The sequence below is a fragment of the Pavona decussata genome, unplaced genomic scaffold, assembly GCF_977016875.1.
Source record: "Pavona decussata unplaced genomic scaffold, jaPavDecu1.1 SCAFFOLD_491, whole genome shotgun sequence".
NCBI classification, from domain to species: Eukaryota; Metazoa; Cnidaria; class Anthozoa; order Scleractinia; family Agariciidae; genus Pavona; species Pavona decussata.
Genome location: NW_028145821.1, coordinates 120,325 through 139,688, shown reverse-complemented (window position 1 = coordinate 139,688; position 19,364 = coordinate 120,325). Strand labels below are relative to the sequence as shown.

Here is a 19,364-nt window from a genome sequence, read left to right as displayed (position 1 = left end):
AATACATTCCGCTTTTCTTTCATATTCAAATTTTGTAATCCATGTAGAGGGCAACAAGTGGACGTAGCTCTAATTAGCACGAGAAAACAAAAAGCAGAAGGATTCTGGTAGTTAGAGACAAATGACGCCATAGTGAAAATATTCTTGTTACAATTTGAATCAGATTGCTTGGGAAATGGTAATGAATGCTTTCTTAACCCTATATCCCCATGACATAGCAGTTCAGTTTACATGCTCAAACAGCACAAGATTGACGTTACCGTAGAACACATCCTTAGATGTCTAGAAGGCAAATCAAAATAGGCTGATGACGAAAGAAATGAAGCAGTCGAGGAGTATGAACATGCAGAGGAACGCTATGATGCTTCGTTGAAGGACACTGATTGGTGATGGCAGTGAAACAGACAGCGCAAAGGGAATGAAAGTGCCGCATTTCAGATCGACTATAAAGAAAAAAGCTCGGACAACGACGACGATGATGATGATAAAGATAGTGGTGTTGATGAAACGTGGGGCGATAATGGTGATGACTACACTGTTAACATGAGTGATATCCTAAGTGTTACGAAATCTAGACAAGAGGGCGTAGCCAATCAGAAAAAAGGCTTTTAAACTTACCCTTCAAATTGGTGTTCCATCTCCAATAATTGTTCTATCCTTGCAAACCCTTACCACGGAGAGCGTCGCCGCTCTTGGACGCTATTTAGCGTTGGAGGGCCAGAATTTAAGTCTGAACAATAGGGTGGACCTGTTGACATCAATTTACCCGAAAACAAGACCCCCTCCCCCGCCCCTCTCTCCAATAAATAGTCTGACCACTCCATAAAATAGTCTCCGTTCTTCTTTTTTGTAGATGTAGCTGTAGTTCTTATGGTTTTACGTAAAATCTCAAGCGGAACGCATCAGTTTACCGACCAACAAGTGAGGAATTTCGTTTTGATTGGTAATATTTGCGCACCTTGAAAACCTTTTTCTCTTCTAATCTTCCTTGCAGTCTACATCTAAATCTATATTGGTAATTGCAAAGGTTTTCCATCAATGTCTTTCCGAAAATCGGGAAATACCATATTTTAATTCGACGGTCTCTCAAAAAACGAGTACTCACCCCTCCCCCCCCCCTTCCACCCTTTACTTGTATCAGGTTTTGGAACTGCAGTTATTTGTCGCGTCCTCGTTTATTTTTCACAATCCCCTACCCGAATAAAGGCTGATCTTGATTTTGCATGCGCAACTAAACAGCAAGTGCAATAATTTTCTTTCTTTAAATGCAAACAGCGGCGAGAAATATGTATGATAATTTTTAAACAGCGATTGGCTTCAGTTTCTAATCCATATTCATAACGAACTTGTGAGCAGTTCGTGGATTTGTGAGTCTTCCGTTCGAAAGACTGGCTTAACGGTCATCAAGAAAGAAGCAAAATCATCAAATATGGAGGCAGAAAGCAAGGAAATCACCCTACACTAACTGAAGGTGAGCTTTGCTTTATAAGTATTACTTTAATTTCTTTTTATAACGCTATAAACAAGAAAATATGTTGCATAGCTGACCGCCTGAACACGTGCGCTAGCTTCACTGTTCTATTTAAGCGTCGAGTGCAACATTGTATGAAACAGGGCATAGCCTTGTTAGTTAAACCAGCGCTTTCACTTTATATTCGTCTCTATTTTTTCCTTTTTTACTTGAAAGTTTGAGAGAAGTTGTAGATACTGTTGCTTGAGCAAAACAAGTAAATCACGTGAACAAGCATACGACATCTGTGTTTTCAAATATATTATCAGTTTTCAAGATCGATAACTGGGATCAATTCAACTGCTGTACACACAGAGAGAAACTCGATGAAGTTTAAAACGATTTATGTGATCATATCTAAAGGCTTCTAATAATTCCGTGTTAAAATTAGTTTTCTCCAAGTCCAAGTGGGTGACAAGGGCTCAGATTGTTGATTACAATTCAGTGTAAACGTTTCATTAAATTGGCTCTTCGTTAATCAAGCATATTAGATAATGAATTGACGTTAGTATAACTGATCTGGGCAAGATTTCCGCACAGCCCCATACATTTATTATGCATACAGTCTTTGTTCAAAGGAAACAATAGGGATAACAATAGTGCGCCATTGGGATTACTTCGCTTTGTTCCTCGTAGTTTTTGTATTTTCTTTCTAAGTCTATGTGGGCTTTGCCAAAATCTTCAAATTTTAGAAAAAAAATACGGAAAATCTAAACAAAATTTGACAAATTATTTTAGCAATTTTTACGCATTTTAAAATGTCCACGTTTTAAAAATGTTCAGGATTGAGTGACATGTTTTCGCATGGGCAGTAAAAAGAACGGCAGATTAACCAGTGGTTTTTAATTGCGACTGCCGTAAACTATCAAAAATAAAGTATTTCTTTACCTTTCTTTTTATTTTACGTTCTATTTTTGCTGTTGTCGTTCCTAAAATAAAGCCAGAGGTTCTCGCTTGCATAGACGTGCAGGCTTCATGTGTTACGGTATCTGATATTTCGTATTCCTCCGGCGAATCTCGAAGTGCGGGTAGAGCGCTACAATGCTTTGTCAGTCCTGGTGAACTTCGTAAAGGTTGGCATCTTACAATATACGCCAATATTGCTCGTCGTTAGGGCTTTCTTGCATCCAACTGGCGGACATTTCATGGACGACGCGTTTAGATTGTGTTCCTTGTACTATTCTGTTCACCATTCGTAATCCGCAAGGATATTAGGCGACTTTAAAAGGCGAGTAAAGGCTTGGAATGATGGGCGAAGGTCAGTCAAATTACAGACGCAGTAGCATGGCATTGACGTAGGGGAAGTGATGGACGAAACAGCAAAGGACACAAATATAATAAGACGACGATTCGAGCATAAGCAATAACTAAAAAAAGTGACGTCGGCGAAGACTCGTTAACGCTCTACAACTCACTATAACATGGTTGCATGGGGCTTTGACTAGGAGAAAGACCCAAACCGAGACCGGCCAATCAAGGGGCAAAGGTGACGCATTTTTCCGTGAGAATTGCAAGGCAAGTGCAACGCACAGGAAAAATTTGCCTTTGCATTATTATGTAGATTTTTAATGGCTTTCAAAAAACAAAATATATTTATTGAGGGGTAATTTCCAACAAATTCCTCGTAGTCTAGTGGTAAAGCAGATGGACAGTGAATCCAACGCTAACAGTACGGCCTCAGTTCAGGACACGGTATGGTAGGTAGACCGAAAAAAAAAAAAAAAGATAAAGAAAAGCGTTAGGGGGCTGGGGTAGAGAAATAAAGAAAATGGGATTGGGAAAATGGAGAGAGAAGTGGAGAAAAAGTCATGACACGACGAAATCCTCTTTTATTGACCCAGTAAGTATTAATTGCAATGTATATATGCAAAACACATGGGAATAGCTTATTGTCTTTAAAAACAATGAAGCGCATACATAATTAATACATCAGCATGCATAATTAATGTATGGGGCTGTGCGGAAATTTTTCCCTGATCTGACCAGTGAATGTTAGGATATTTAAAATTGAAATTGTGATAATTTTTTATGATTATGCAATGAAAAAAATAATGTTTCCGTCGCTTAACCATAGAGCGTTGATAATTTTTAATTTCAGGCATTTCTTAGCAAATTGCCAACTGGATGTGGAAATGTCAGAAAAGAATCGAGGAAAACAAGCTGGACTCAGTAAGAAGGAATACAGCAAAGGTAAATCATTGAAATTGTATGATTTTCTTTTTCAAATGGAGAGCAATAATTTATAGATTACCTTAAAAGTTTTTAAATAACGGTAATAGTCTGTAAAGCAAAGCGGGCTTTAAATTTTCTGTCCAATCATTCATTGAAATTTTTGAAATTTCAGGTTGACACCATTGCGGTAAAATGAAACTTAAAGAAAGACGACAGAATACAAGGGAACAAGCTAAGAAGAAATACCAGAAAGGTAAAAATATAATAGCTAAGGTTAATTTTTCTTTCAAAATGATTGGAGCTAAACCAGGGGCGCTTTCCAGAAACATCCTGTGTCAAATGGAAAGACTTTTTTCCAGCCGTTCGAAACTTCATTCAAATAACTTTTGGCAAAATTTATTTACAAGCGGTCTTCATAGGTGGATGATTTAAGCTATAAGCTGAAATTCTGATTTTTTTCGAAAAAGTTTATAAAGAAGAAGGAAGAGGGAGGGTTAAGGAGAAGCTATAGGAGGACGACAGTTGGAAAAGCCAGGTGACTTCTTGTTCTTTTTTTTCGTCATAAAATTCTATTCTCCCTCCCAGATCAGGCTATACAAAATGCACATCAGTTTTTATTAACAACCTAGCGGATAACTTAAATTAATTATGTAAGGTGGAATAACGCTTTGATCATTTAAAAATTTTTAACAAGGGAAGAAGGGAAAGGGCCGTGTGAGGGCAATCTAATGGAGTTTAGGCTAGGAAGACAGGATAAAAAATCCTGGGGATTTTTTGTTCTTTTTATATAATGAAATTGCGCCGTACACCTCCGCTCCCCCTTTCCCCTAACCCTCGATAGAGCATTTAGCAAATTCTAAATTAAATTTCGTGTTTATTCGAAATGATGATCTGCTTTTTAATTCATATCTGATCAAAGCTTGGCATGAAAAAAGTTTAACGTCTTATTGAATCTAACTTCTTTGAAACCTCCATTTCTGAGAAACGTCTCAGTTAACTTTCAAAGGTGTTTAGAACCTTAGCGCGCCGGGAAGAAAAATACAGAGAAGTAGTGTTCCATGGCCTTAACCCATGGCTCCATCAGCCAGAATCGTCATTTTTTTTACTCCGGGTCTCAGCACAGCAAGGCGTCAGGCTCCGGGCTATATGTCAAAACCTTTTGGGGCCTCAGGGGTCCAAAGACACACCCCTCACTTTAATGAACCCGGTTCTTATTTTTTGCTTGTATTTTGCTGTAGAATCATTAGAATCGATCATTTTAATTTTCAGGAAAACATGTCTACCTTATTAAACTGAGAGAGGAAGACGGAATCGATGGGTAGGACCTTTATAATTGTGTATGCAAAGTCTTTTTAACTACTACATGCGGACATATATAATCTGACAATTTTCTAGTTTGAATGGGAAGGTCAAATTTAAAAATCAGTCCCTCAGTGAATAGTTGGCGTTTCTGTGGGTGGTGAGAGGGTGGGGAGGGAGAGCCCAGCACTTAACAGTGAAGCGCGTAGGCTAGGGCGAGGGGTGCAAGTGATGGTTGAGATTATAGCTGAAAAATCTCATGGACGTCTTGCTTCTTGACTAAAGTCAGTTCCTGGTTGATAAATGAATGGAAATAACTCCTTAACAAAAGACTTTGTAAATCGCAAACTCTGGCTTTGGTACTGATTCATTTAATTTCCTCTGTAACATTGACAAGAAAAGAAGGAACGTTTGTTGGGAACTCAAGTCATTTTTAAAGGATTCCGTTACCAAAATAACACATAAGTGGTTAAATTGGAAATTTTGGAATTGTGACTAACGGTTAATGTAATTTGCTCTGTATATTGACAAGAAATGATAGGTAGCTTGTTGGGACCTCAAGTCATTTTGAAGGCGTCTATTACCAAAATAACACATGAGCAGTTAAATTGGAAATTTTGGAACTGTGAAGTCGTTACAAAAAAGCACAAGTTGATGATTCAGTTTAAGCTCATTTAATGAATTGTATTTTCAGGAAGTGAAACGAAAGGCTTAATACAAAGAGAACAAACTGGAATCACTGAATAAAGAGGAAACATCGCAAACAAGGTAAGAAAATATTTCGATAAGTTAAACTAAGTCACTTCAAATACAGTATGGTGGATTGCTGACTAGAATGTCGACTTATTTGATTCCGGTTAGATTTGAACTAATTTGATTATGATTTGACTCTAATAATCAAACATTCGAATAGTCTGTGAGAAATTTCAGTGGAAAAGGCAATGAATCTCTTGCGATGCTTAGCTCACAACTACTCAACTGCTTTGGAGTTTAACTAAAAGTCATTTTGTATAGAAGAGTTGGACTCGTAAAGGATTTGAAAAACGAATAAAGAGCAAACTTCAGCACTTGGAAATGCAGTTTTTTCTACCTTTATTAGGCTTGTAGCAATTCAGCAACCTTTGGGTAATTTTGTCTTTTTTTTTAAATCATCATTTGGGCGATAACTGTTCTGGTTTCTATCACATAAGAGTCAGGATCATAGACACGAGGTCATATTTGTAATCTTAGTAAAATTGGTTACCGCAGCAACAATACCAGAGGCAAATGGTAATCATTTTATACGAAGAAACTTTTCTGAAAATCTTGCATGAAACTCTGGAAAAAATTCTTGGAGCAAATAAACAAACAAACCAGTTTATTATCAATTTGTAGGCACCTCAATTTTTTTCATCGAGAAAGTTGCTGGAAAGCACAAATTTTCAAAATAATAGATTCCGATCGAAATAGCACAGGAACAGCAACCACGTACGAAAAATTGGCCAACAGTTTGGCAGATTTTCTGTTACTCGATAATTACTCAGACGCCCTCACTTGTAAATAGAATTGCGTAGGTTGTTTTAAAAAGGAGAAATAATATTACAAGAATGTCTTAAATGACAATTTTTTGTTTAAGTTCGTCTATCTCATGCATCGTTTTTACCCTATTCATCCTGGGCTTTTTTGTTTCGTTTCCGAGCCTGGAGGGTGGGGTGGGGGCCCTTTGAGACCTTTGAGGCATAAAGTATGTTCCAAACTGTTTCCTTTGAGACGTCGAATCATATCAAGTGAGATTCACGTCATTGTTTGTAGCATATCAAACACGAGGAAAATGTTTTCATCAGATATCGAAACACTGAGAAGTAGGTTGAAAAAACGAGGCGCAGCCGAGTTTTTTTTAAACGACTTCGAGGTGTTTGCAATGGATATCTGATGAAACGTTCTTTCGAGTGTTTGATATGGCTTCTCAAATGATCAATAATTCTTGGAGAAATTCAAGGCTAAAGTAGCAAAATTGTATGGTAATTAATTAACAATTATTCACCGAAGTGGAGGTAAATATCCACCACTTTCACCGACACTGAGGTGAATAATTGTTTTAGTGTATACCACACAAGCTGAATAACTAGCGAGCCAAAATTCCTTTATTTTTCACAGTATACCGAGAAATGGTGGGAAATTTTAAAATCTCGCGCGCCGCGCGGTAAGCGATTTCTCATGTTGTATAAAGTTCCGTCTCGCTTTCTTGCGAACAATAAAAAATTTTTGAGACACTTTTTTAGTTGCTAAAGTGTCATTTCTTTAATTGTTATGTGAAATTCGTCTTGATTTTGAGACCATGCTCCAAAACATTAGATATTTTATTGTCTACATTGTGATTATAGTGCTCGGCAGTTTTTGTAAACAAGGCATTGTAGTTTCATTTTTCGCCTTAGAATATGAGGTCGGAAAGATTAAATAACTTGCCATTTAATGCCGTCAAACTAAACTTTGTTGTCATTTTTGTATTTTTTGTAATAGCTGCCACGTTTATCTAAATAAATTCCTCTTTAGTGACCGTGGCGAAACGGGAAGCCATCTTGCTTCTCTTGGGTTGCTCGGAGGTGAATAGTACCTGGCTGATCACCTCCGAGCTTGCCAATCAGCGCGCGCTAAAAGTACAATTCACTTGTGCGGTATATACTAATGTCACATATCCAAACCACGGTCACGGTAGTGATTTTCATTGTTTTCTCTTGATGAATTATTAATGAGTTTGAGAAATATACATACAAAACTGCTGAAAACCCTTCAAAATTACCGTAATCAAACTTAAAATGTCCAAAAATCCAGATTTTTATCAAGGGCTATTATGCTCTCGTTGCTATAGAAATATCCAGTCATCTGACCAATCAATTAGTACTGTTGTTAGATAAATTTCAAATTTGTGTGGAGAATCATAACGGAATAATGGATTAAATTTTGGTAACTATTGCTCTAAAAAGTAGTCCATTTATAACCCTATCTGTACCGGGAAGGGAGGAGGGGGGCCTTCAGAACCTGAATAACTTTTTTTGTTTTAATAAATATTAGAGCAAATACTATGAAACTTCAGGCAATGTATCTGGAAAAAAAATGGTTGTGTCAGTGTTCATCGACTTTGATCTTACCATGGCAACCTAGCTTTCGACAGGCAGATGTTTTTCCAAAAAAAGGGAAATGCCTTTCTAAAATAAGGAAAAAACAATTTTCTTACTGTGAATTTTGTATTTCTAGCTTGTATTAGTGTTCCTTTATTGGTTTAGATTGCTTTTCGCTTAATTTCGGCGCTTTCCAGAAGTTTCGGGGAAACCCAGAAATCCAAGATGGCCGCCATTTGGCAATAATGATTTATTTATCACAGCATATGATGTCATTACCTTTTGTTGTGGACCTCAAAGGAAACATCTTTGGCCATCTATCCTCTAAGCCTTATTGTCATAGCTTCAAAAACAAAAACAAAAAGCCCGGGCTAAACTAAGTTTAAGCTTACTTTTAATATCTTGAGGCTTTTTCGTCATTGGGAGGTGCACCCAAAGCAAAAATAATTGGCAACAATATAATGGTTTTTTTTTTGGCACGATGATATAACGAGGTTTCCCGGGAATAACAGAATTATAACAGGCAAAAGTTTTGAAACAATTTTCAATTATCCTAGTTAAGTACGCTCACAAAGATGAATGCAGTTAAATTGCTCTCAAGAACAAGAAACATTTTATGGCCTTTGTCATATGGACATGCCAAAACTTCGTATACTTAAGAACAGTTTCGTACGCTTAGGCTAGTAGAAATTTGTTTCGTGGATAGCTGAATGAGAGATTTTTGTTTGTAGTTGTTTCGCCACACAATTTACACTGTAGTGCGATCACACGCAGCGAAAAAATGCAAAGAAATAATGCGGAGAAAATATCTTAATAGTAAACGAATACTCTAGACTTTCTTTAATCTATTTTATAGAAAAAATTCAGTCTTGAAGCGGTCAGGAGCTTTTGGTTAAAAAAAAAATCACCCGCGGTATCGTAAAACGTAGACGTGGATTTGTAATACCTGACGCAACCGATTTCGCAGTTGAAAATCGTCAAAGACTTTCATGCAAATTCATTGCTTGCAATTGGTTTTTATCGTCAAGTGTCTTGAATCAGTATCTTGAGCAGAAATAATTTAGTTTCAGCCGAACCGAATTCTCTCTATACCGAGACAAGTAGATGAATTTTACTCCGATTATCCTTTTGCAAATTTTGGGTTTAAATACTAAAAAATAGGAAAAAAAACTAGAAAATTCTTTTCAAAAAAAAGTTATGGTTGAGTAAAAAAAGGGAAATTGGCCGTATCGGGGCTTGAACTCCAAGCCCCTCAAAGCAACTTAAATTAAACGACGGCAGAGATAAGGCCGTCGCTCTGTAGTTCGGGGCGTTTGCTTAACCACAAGACCACTAAGGCATTGCATAGACAATCATGGTGAAAATTAGCTAGAAATAGGTTGTGGGTCCTATTGTTTGCAATGAAAAAAATTTATCATTAACCAGTCATGTATTATTAATTAGTCCGTGCAGTGTGAAATGCGTGCGATTTGTGCATAATAACAACAAATTATAAAACAATAACAGCTGGAAAAAAATTATTGAGATTTTGCGAAGGTTGTTTTGCGACTTATTTTTCTAAAGCTCAAAAGATCGCTGTTTCGTTTACGATTTTGTCCACGGTGATGCAAAATTGATTGGATTTATGAAAATTTCTATGTCAAAAGATTGATTGTCACTGTTTAATTCCAGTGTAAAACTCTTGTAACTTATGAATTTCAGGGCGTGCAAAACAAATAATCCAAGCTTTCATTCCCTTTTATTACATGATGGTTGTTGTCTTTCTAAAATATTTGCATAAAAAAGAAGCATATAATTGTTTACGAAATCGACTTAATCATAGTAAAAATTAAGCGGATAATTTGTTGCAAAAAACTATTAATTAATGAATCGAACGTTGACTAGATTTACCATTAAATTTCCAAACTGATATCAGAGAGGGCTGTTTATGTTGCAACTTGCGTGTAATTAATTGGAGTTCCTTGTCTTTCAGTATTTCATCTCAAGTTGGATTTAACGCAAGACGAGCTCAAGGATCAAGAAGAAAGCGCTAGCAAGCATGGGAGGAACTCAAGGCAACACTGAACCGAACACAAGAAAGAATGAACGTCATGTAATTTTCTGGACGCGTATAAGGTAGAAAATGCAGTTGAGTGATCATTTTGCTCGATCGGTCCTAAGCAATGAAGTTCCAGTTTAAAAAAAGGAAGGAAAACTTCAAGTTGTAAAATGGATGTTAAAGCTCAGTTTACTGACAAAATTCAACAAACAAAGCTGATTTTTTCTCTTCATTATTTTTGTTTTCTTTCATTGACTGAAACATTGATATTTAATATTCCGATTTATTAGCTGTTGAAAAAATATTGATCGCATAGAAATTGGATGGAGAGATGTTTGGAGTTGAGAATGGTTATGTTTTTCGCTGAATAAAAAGAGTTTAAAAAATGTCATCATTTTCCTCGGTTTCGGCAATTCGTAGACCTTTTTCTAGTCAGTCAAATACAAATTTACTTTTTGCCCTTTTCAAATTAAGCGTGAAACATGGTTAGAATGTGGCGTTTATGTGGAAATCAAAGTCTTTGTACACATTTGGCTATAAATTTTACCAAGAAATTCTCTAAAATATTTCTACACAAACATGTTTCTACTCTTGAAAACAAATGATCTGCTTCGATTTGTCAAACAAATTTCTTTAATGTTAGAAAGTAAGTTTATTTAGAAAAACTTGAGGACTTGTCTTAGGATTGTACTTCGAAGATCATTGAAGTTTTCATTCTCAAAACAAAACTTAACTGCAGTTTAATATTTTTCGCCTTTTGGCTTCAGTAATTTGTATCAGATTATTGTCAATCAAAAGTCGTTTATTTACTTCCTCGTTATCAACTACTTTGCTTGTATATCATTGTTACTTAAGTAACTTGTAATTGAAATCAATTAGTCAATAAAGAATTTAAAAGCATTTCATTGTTCTTCTTTATTTGTCTTGTATTCATTACAACAATAAATAAAAAACTCGCGCTTTCAAAGGGGGCCTGGTAAATAGTCATTTTGTAGGCTATCTCTTTTACTTTTTTTTGCCTAGGAGAGGTTGCCGAGAAGAAAAAAAGTCCTGCGCTTTTAACACGGCTCTAGCACAAAATCCAAAAAAATATTTGGACTTTTGAAGGGCTAAATCCGTTTTAAACCTGTACGGATTTTTCCCGCCAAAAGACTTACAACTTTTTTTGACTCAGTACTAGAATACCCCCATCAAAATCACAGCACTTTTGTTCTTAGTAAAGGCAATCAAACATAGGCAAAACATTTAAAACGAAATAGCCTACAAATTACTAGTTTTCAAGCCCCCTTTAAAGGGGCGTTTTTCTTTTCTTTAACACATTTTAAACGAAAACAGTCAAATGCTTAGAATTTGTCTTTCAACTTCAGAATTGTTATTCTTAAGAGTCATTGTCTGAGAAAACCAGGCAGAGGTGAAAGATGGGGGTCGGCCGATTTCCTTCAAACTTTCACCATTTAATGTCTGTCCGAAATGATAATGAATGATGCTATTTAGCAATTCTCCTGCTGTTGCGTTTCGTAGTTTGACCACCCCCCCTGGTTTTGACTCTCACTGGCCCTGATGTCACGCAAAATATATGCAGAATTTGAAGCTCAATAAAATATATTTCGCGTCATTTCTGGGGACTCATATTGATTGCTTGTATTGTTTACCGTCTAAAAAACGTTGTTAACGGAAAATATCCCGACTTAACATGAAACTTAATTTTTTATAGAATTTTGAAATTTCCTTGCGATCGCAAAATTGTCTTGGGCCAAATGTGAGGCAATTTCGAACCGGTTTTTCTCAGAGGTGCGGCGTTTCTTTCCGAAAATTTCAAGACATATTTTAAGCCAAACATCTGTTCTCCCAAAATCAGCAAACTCTAACTTGAGCCATTAAAATGCGTTTGCATGAGCCACGCTCGAAGTCAAAGATTACTCGGTATTTTTGCTAATAAAGTTCCACAGCGGGTTTTTCTTTATTTCATCTTCTTCTTCTTTTTTTGTTTTTTATTTTGGGTTTTTGGATAAGCTCGATGAAACTATCTTAACTCTCCGAGGTAGAACTTCCCTGGAAGATTTAGTTGAGTGTCGCTTTGGGCAGGAATAACATCAAATTGGTGTTAGCTCACACTTGATTTGATAAAGCGTGACATGTCACGGTAAATGGCAATTTTGTTAAACGTCATCATAAACAGAACACATTTCCCGCTTCTTTTAACATTTCCATTTTAAACTCGGTAACAGCAAGCTTTTCCCTGATACTAGATGAAGTCTTGGAGTCAGTCTGTTGTCGATAATTGTTAACTAAAATAAAAACAGCAACAAATACCTGTGAAACTTGCCACGGCAAGAGAAGCTTGATGACCGAACCTCCGGTATGTTCGTTACATAACAGACAATTGAAAGAACAACTAATCTTTCTTCTGTAATGCGTTGGGTTCCGCCATGGATCTGAAGTGCTCTTTCTGGTCTGTGGATTCGTCTTGCTATCCTGTACACGAGATATTGAATCGCATTTCGTCAGTCCTGGTTTGGGAAGCAAGCGTGGCGCGACGGGTTCAAAGATCTCCGAAGCCGATTTGATTCTCAACAGAGCAGGTAAATTTGATGTCCCTGGAGACGAGAAGAGAGGAATGGCTGTTTGCCCCAGACATCGCAGGAACCTTACAACAGACTGGACCAGCCAAAAACGGACTATGTGTTGCCACCCAAGTCATATTAAAGGGACAACGAAAGCCGGGCCGGGTAATACACAAACCAACCCGACGAGTAAATGCCAAGATGCCACAAGGCATTTTTGAGCTGCATAACGCTGTTGTTCCCATCGGTTCAGGTTCGTTTTATGTTAACTGACAGACTGCATACAAGACTCATTTAAAAAATATAAACAACATAGTACTTACGGCCATGGGAGTTTGGCACATTTGTTTTGTTTACATTTGTTCCGCGGAGTCGTAATGCCGCCTCAAATTAGTCGTATCACAGGGAAACCAATCTTAACCTCCCATGCGTTGTAGCTATTATTTTTGGATATAGTTTAAAAACAGCTTTTAGTTGGAATTTGGAATAAAGGCGGAAAACATTCTACCTCATTAAAGTGTTTCTCAAATACATATTCAATATTTCATATTCATCAGAAGAAACTAGTTTTGTTTTATACCAAAAATACATTCCTTATAAAAAAAAAATGACAGCAGGATTGGCATGAGCTTTCTTCTGATGGATATGAAGTATTGAATATATATTTGAGAAACACTTTAATGAGGTAGGATGTTTGCCGCCTTTATTCCAAATTCCAACTAAAAGCTGTTTTTTAAACTATATCAAAATCCAAAAGCTAGCATTGAAGGTTAAGATTGGTTTCCCTGTGATACGACTAATTTGAGGCGGCATTACGACTCCGCGGAACAAATGTGCTGAACTTCGCGTTCGGTTCCCACGGCCGTAAATGCTATGTTTTTTATATTTTTTAAATGACTCTAGTATGCAGTCAGTCAGTTAACATAAAACGAACCTGAACCGATGGGAACAACTGGAACAACAGCGTTATGCAGCTCAAAAATGCCTTGTGACTCTTGTGACATCGTCCCTTTAGATATGACTTGGATGGCAACACATAGTCCGTTTTCGGCTGGTCCAGTCTGTTGTAAGGTTCTTGCGATGTCTGGGGCAAGCAGTCATTCCTCTCTTCTCATCTTCATGGACATCAAATTTACCTGCTCTGTTGAGAATCAAATCGGCTTCGGAGATCTTTGAACCCGTCGCGCCACGCTTTCTTCCCAAACCAAGACTGACGAGATGCGATTTAATATCTCGTGTACAGGATAGCAAGAGACAAATCCTCAAACCAACACCTTCAGCGCCACAAGGCGAATAAACAGACCAGAAAGAGCACTTCAGATCCATGGCGGAACCCAACGCATTACAGAAGAAAGATTAGTTGTTCTTTCAGTTGTCTGTTATGTAACGAACATACCGGAGGTTCGGTCATCAAGCTTCTCTTGCCGTGGCAAGTTTCACAGGTATTTGTTGCTGTTTTTATTTTGGTTATTAATTATCGACAACAGACTGACTCCAAGACTTAATCTAGTATCAAGGAAAAGCTTGCTGTTACCAAGTTTAAATGCAAATAAGCGAGAAACGTATTCTGTTTATGATAACGTTTGACAAAATTGCCAATTACCGTGACATGTCACGCTTTATCAAATCAACTGTGAGCTTACAGTCGAACCAGGTCAAGCGTACCCCCCTAGATTCTATTAATGAATCTATTATTTGAAAATTGAACCCGTTAGTCGTTTCAAGTATTCAAATCAAAATTAGATTTCTGATTGGATTATGTACAAATAATGCATGAAACCAGAAAACCAGAAAGCCCGCGGGAAAAACCCCTCTCAATATATTCAGAGCGGCAATTCATGATTTATATAACAGTGGATTTTCCAAAAAACAGATTTCTCGTGATTTACAGCAGTCAACGCGTACTGTCAGAAAGAAAATTCGCCATTTTAAACCGGGCACGGTGGGTCCTGTCGCGTAAATTTAAACTCACTAATGATCACTAAATGAACATTTTTCGTTTGTACACTTGCGTTTTTTCCGTTAGTTATTCAGAAACAAAAATGAAAAAGGACTGGAAGCGTTTTATTATAACAAACGCTTCTCTTTTTGAGGTATATGCAAATTAATTTAGCGAAAAGTATGCGAAGATGTTCATTTCAGTTGACCTTCGACAATGGCAGCACATGTGTTGCGCTATTCGTCGACGTATAATGGACAGTCTGGTGAAATAATAATATATACCAAACTTTTTCATGCTACAAGGTAGGTAATGCTATACATGAAAGATAAATTGGAATTTTTCAGCCCGACCCATTTGCAAGCGCTTGACTTTGTGCTCTTGCCATGACCAAATTTGCCTAACGAATTATATGAATGTGTCAACAACATGCAGGAACAGTTTGAACGAACGAGCTGTTTCAGATGTACTGTAGTTTGAATTTTACAGGCTATTGCTTTTACTGTTAGCGCGGATCTATGTTCTGCGAATTTTAATTTGATCATTGATCCGCGTTAACAATGAATAAATGAATGCATTCTTTGAAACGACTAATGGCTTCAATTTTCAAATAATCGATCCATTAATAGACTCTAGGGGGGTACGCTTGACCTGGTTCGACTGTAATAAACAACGATTTGATGTTATCCTGCCCAAATCGTCACTCAACTAAATCTTCCAGGGAAGTTCTACCTCGGAGAGTTAGGATAGCTGCATCGAGCTTATCCAAAAACAAAAAAAAGAAGAAGATGAAATAAAGAAAAACCCGCTGTGGAACTTTACTAGCAAAAATACCGAATCATCTTTGACTTCGAGCGTGGCTCATGCAAACGCATTTTAATGGCTCAAGTTAGAGTTTGCTGATTTTGGGAGAACAGATGTTTGGCTTAAAATATATCTTGAAATTTTCGGAAAGAAACGCCGCACCTCTGAGAAAGACCGTTTCGAAATTGCCTCACATTTGGCCCAAAACATTTTCGCGATCGCAAGGAAATTTCAAAATTCTATAAAAAATTAAGTTTTATGTTAAGTCGGGATATTTTCCGTTAACAACGGTTTTTAGACGGTAAACAATACAAGCAATCAATATGAGTCCCCAGAAATGACGCGAAATATATTTTATTGAGCTTCAAATTCTGCATATATTTTGCGTGACATCAGGGCCAGTGAGAGTCAAAACCAGGGGGGGTGGTCAAACTACGAAACGCAACAGCAGGAGAATTGCTAAATAGCATCATTCATTATCATTTCGGACAGACATTAAATGGTGAAAGTTTGAAGGAAATCGGCCGACCCCCATCTTTCACCTCTGCCTGGTTTTCTCAGACATTGACTCTTAACTTCTGTCTAGTTTTCTCCACTTACTAAAATCGCAAACGTTTTCCAATAATAAAGTAAACAGAAATCTCGTGCTGAAATTCCGATTCCTTTCACTTCTTGCTCGCAAATAACTATTAAGTAAAACAAAAACCTGATACAGTTTGTTTCTTCCAGATATTTTGCTCTGTGCGCTTTTGTGTATAATAGTGAATTTCAAGTTGTAATTTTCTCAAACTGAATTTAAGCGCTTCTGGTAGCAAAAAGATCATACCGGGTTTGTATTTTACTAATTTGCTATTTATACGCAAAATGTGAGAAAAAACCTTTCCAATTTTGTTTTCAAATCGTACATCAATCACTTGGAAGTTAGAACTCAACTCCGATAAAAATATCTGAAAACGCGCTTTTTTTGGAGGAAGGGTGTACTGTTGTAGGGTTCGGTTATTGAAAGTTAAATAAGCTTACCCAGGGTAAACGCCAACAGTTCAATAGGTCTGTTGAAAAAAAAATATCTACCAAAACAATTTCTCTTCCGTAATTTCATTTAAAAATTTTCAGTCTGGGCTAATGTTAGAATAAAACTTGACATTAAAAGAACGAGTTAACACTTACTTTGAATGTTCAAGAAAAAATGGAAAAAAAATCATAAAATTGTTGAACACTAAACCCTGGATTAGCGTTAAAAAACTTTCAACCAAACCGGACCCTGTAGTGATATACCCTTATGCCTTTTGTGTTCGTGGTCTGAATAACATTATCATAAAAATATAATAATGCGAGTAGGAAATAAGTTATCAACTGTACCAGGTTTATTTGTTCTCTACCAATAATGCTGCTTTTGTTTTCTGTTACGGTTTGTTGTCGTTTACCAATAGTTCTGCTTTTTTCTGTCATGTTTTGTTGTTAACAAATAGTTCGGCTTTTGGTTTCTGCCATGCTTTGTTGCTGTTTGCCAATAGTTCTGCTTTTGTTGTCTGTCAAGTTTTGTTACATTTACCAATAGTTCTGCTTTTCTTTTCTGTCGTGTTTCGTTGTTCTGTAGCAATAGTTCTGCTTTCGTTTTCTTTCATGTTTTCTTTTTGTTTACCAACAGTTCTACTTTTATTTCTGTCATGTTTTGTTGTTGTTTACCAATAGTTCTGCTTTTGTTTTCTGTCATGTTTTCTTGTTGTTTACCGACAGTTCTACTTTGGTTTTCTGTCATATTTTGTTGTTGCTTACCAACAGTTCTACTTTTGTTTTCTGTTAGATTTTGTTGTTATTTGCAAATAGTTCTGCTTTTTTTTCTGTTAGGTTTTGTTGTTGTTTAGAAAAAATTCCCCCTTTACTCTCATTCTTTGTTGTTGTTTACCAATAATTCTGCTTTTGTTTTCATCTGTCATGTTTTGTTGTTGTTTAGGAATAGTTCTTCTTTTGTTTTCTTTCATGTTTTGTTGTTGCTTACCAATAGTTCTGCTTTTGCTTTCTGTAAAGTTTTGTTGTTGTTTACAAACAGTTTTACCATAGTCATGTCTTCTTGCTTTCTTTCTCTTTGTTGCCGTTTGCCAATAATTCTTCTTTTGTTTTCTGTAATGTTTTGTTGCTGTTTACCAATAGTCCTGCTTGTTTTATGTCATGCTTTGTTTATGTTTAGAAATACTTCTTCTTTTGTTTTCTCTCATGTTTTGTTCTTGCTTGCCAATAGTTCTGCTTTTCTTTTCTCTCATGTTTCGTTGTTGTTTACCAACAGTTCTACTTTTATTTTCTGTTATGTTTTCTTCTTGTTTATCAATAGTTTTACATTTCTTTTCTGTCATGTTTTCTTCTTCTTTACCGATAGTTCTGCTTTTGTTTCTGTCATGTTTTCTTGTTGTTTACCAACAGTTCTACTTTTATTTTCTGTCATGTTTTCTTCTTGTTTATCAATAGTTTTACATTTCTTTTCTGTCATGTTTTCTTCTTCTTTACCGATAGTTCTGCTTTTGTTTCTGTCATGTTTTCTTGTTGTTTACCAACAGTTCTACTTTTATTTCCTGTCATGTTTTCTCCTTGTTTATCGATAGTTCTGCTTTTGTTTTCTATCATGTTTTCTTGCTGTTTACCAACAGTTCTACTTTAATTTTCTGTCAAAGTTTTTTTTTCTTTACCAATAGTTCTGCTTTGTTTTCTGTCATGATTTCTAGTTGTTTGTCAACAGTTCTGCTTTTTTGTCTTCTTTTATGTCATGTTCACTGGAATTATGCCTAGTTAGAGATCATTTCTCTATCATTTTTTTTTAGACTTTAACTGTAGTTATTATAAAGACATTAAAATGGCCTTAAATCAGTTTCAAATTTACTCTTGGGACTCCATCAGTTTTATGGAAAACAAAAAACAAGCATAGCAAGCACGGAAACAAGCCTCAAATGATTTTGTTTTACTTTGTACGTCTTATCAGCACAGATGCTCAGTTGGCATACTAGAAGCAAACTCACCTATTGTTAAGTCTTCACATTGAGTTGGTCTGTTTCTTTTGGCCAATTCCGGACGTGATGTCTGCCTGGAATAACATACGGAAGAAGCCAGTGTACAGAATTTATCATAGCTATAGAAAAAGTGTTCACCGTTTTGTTAGGCTGTACGAGGTGGTTTTATCTTTCTACTCTGTGGATGAAATCCTGCAGTGTAACCATTGAAATGAAAGCTTTTAAGTCGTATTCTCCAGTGGTGCTGTTTAGCATGCTGTACAATGAGGTTCTATCTTTTGAGTCTGTGGATGTAATCCTAGCTAAAGTGTGACCATTCAAAAGAAAGTTATTGAGCAGTACTTTCCTTTGGTGTTTTTTTTATGCTTGTTCGAGATGGGTCTAGCTTTTGAGTCTGTGAATGACGTCCTCAAGAGTGACCATTTGAATGTTCAAGATGCTGGTATTAAACAAATAAACGAAAAAAAAAAAAGCATTGATTCATAACGATATTTCTTCCAGAAGTGTTTGACAAAACTCCTAGTCGCTTAATGCTACAGAAACTTGAGCGAATAACAGTAGGCTTATCGATTCAATGGGCCTTTGAAATGAAACGCGCCAAATAACAATTTCATGTAAAAACGAGAAAACCACATTGTTGTAAGCCAGTTAGCAATTCAGGAAAATAGAAATAAATGTTCGAAAGTTGGGTGATTTAATACCTCTTACGGCCTCTCATTTAACAAGCTTAGAAATGCTTCTCGTTGAATGTTCCGCCACGCCATGTTTGAGGTTCGAGGCAGCCTTGCTTTGGCGTGTCAGGCGAGTACTAAGGGACGTCTGCCATCACGTTATATACAATATACACTGACTCAATGGCATATGCCGTTTGTAGGCTGTGGTTGTCGTCGCTGCAAACAGCGTTAAAGGATATAACGGGTTAGCGTCGTCCATCTTTCCAT

The 19,364-nt window shown here is 36.6% G+C and overlaps 1 protein-coding gene and 1 long non-coding RNA gene across 11 annotated transcripts in view; both read left to right on the top strand.

Annotated features, from left to right (window-relative positions):
- Window positions 1-19,364, top strand: part of LOC146450134 (uncharacterized) — a 92,054-nt gene that overhangs the window by 36,407 nt on the left and 36,283 nt on the right. The window lies entirely within an intron of this gene.
- On the top strand, window positions 3,490-4,998 carry LOC146450135 (uncharacterized). Its single transcript, XR_014860388.1, has 3 exons — window positions 3,490-3,700; window positions 3,855-3,935; window positions 4,921-4,998. It is a non-coding gene; the product is annotated as an uncharacterized LOC146450135 (long non-coding RNA).